The following is a 678-nucleotide window of genomic DNA, read 5'->3' as shown; positions in this document are numbered from 1 at the left end:
TAATGACGAGGAGGAAGGGACAGTGTGAAGTGTATCCAAATTTTCTGACAATACTAAAATAGCGGGGAAGGCATGTGGTGATGAGGACACAGAGAATCTGCAAAGGGATATAGATAGGTTAAGTGAGTGGGCAAAAAATTGACAGATGGTGTTCAATGTGGCAAAGTGCGAGATCATCCACTTTGGTAGGAAGAATAAAAAGGCAGATTATTACTTAGATGGAGAGAGACCTCAAAATACTGCAGTACAGAGGGATCTGGGTGTTCTTGTGCATGAAACACAAAAGGTTAACATACAGGTGCAGCAAGTATTAGGAAGGCAAATGGAATTTGTTGTTTATTGTTAGCGGTTAGAGTTTTAATATAAGGAAGTCCTGTTCCAACTGTACAGGGTGTTGGTAAGGCCACACCTGGAGTACTGCGCACAGTTTTGGTCCCGATATTTAAGAAAGGATATACTAGCATTGGAGTCAATTCAGAAAAGGTTCACTGGGCTGATTCCTGGGATGAAGGGTATTTCTTATCAAGAGTGGCTAAACAGGTTAGGCCTTTATTCATTGGCGCTTAGCAGAATGAGAGGTGATCTTACAGAAACATATAAGATTTTAAGGGGGCTTGACAGGGTAAATGTTGAGAAGATGTTTCCACTAGTGGAGGATTCTCGAACTAGGGAACATAG

Source organism: Heterodontus francisci, chromosome 21 (genome assembly GCF_036365525.1).
Source record: "Heterodontus francisci isolate sHetFra1 chromosome 21, sHetFra1.hap1, whole genome shotgun sequence".
Lineage (NCBI taxonomy): Eukaryota > Metazoa > Chordata > Chondrichthyes > Heterodontiformes > Heterodontidae > Heterodontus > Heterodontus francisci.
This window is presented reverse-complemented; position numbering follows the sequence as displayed.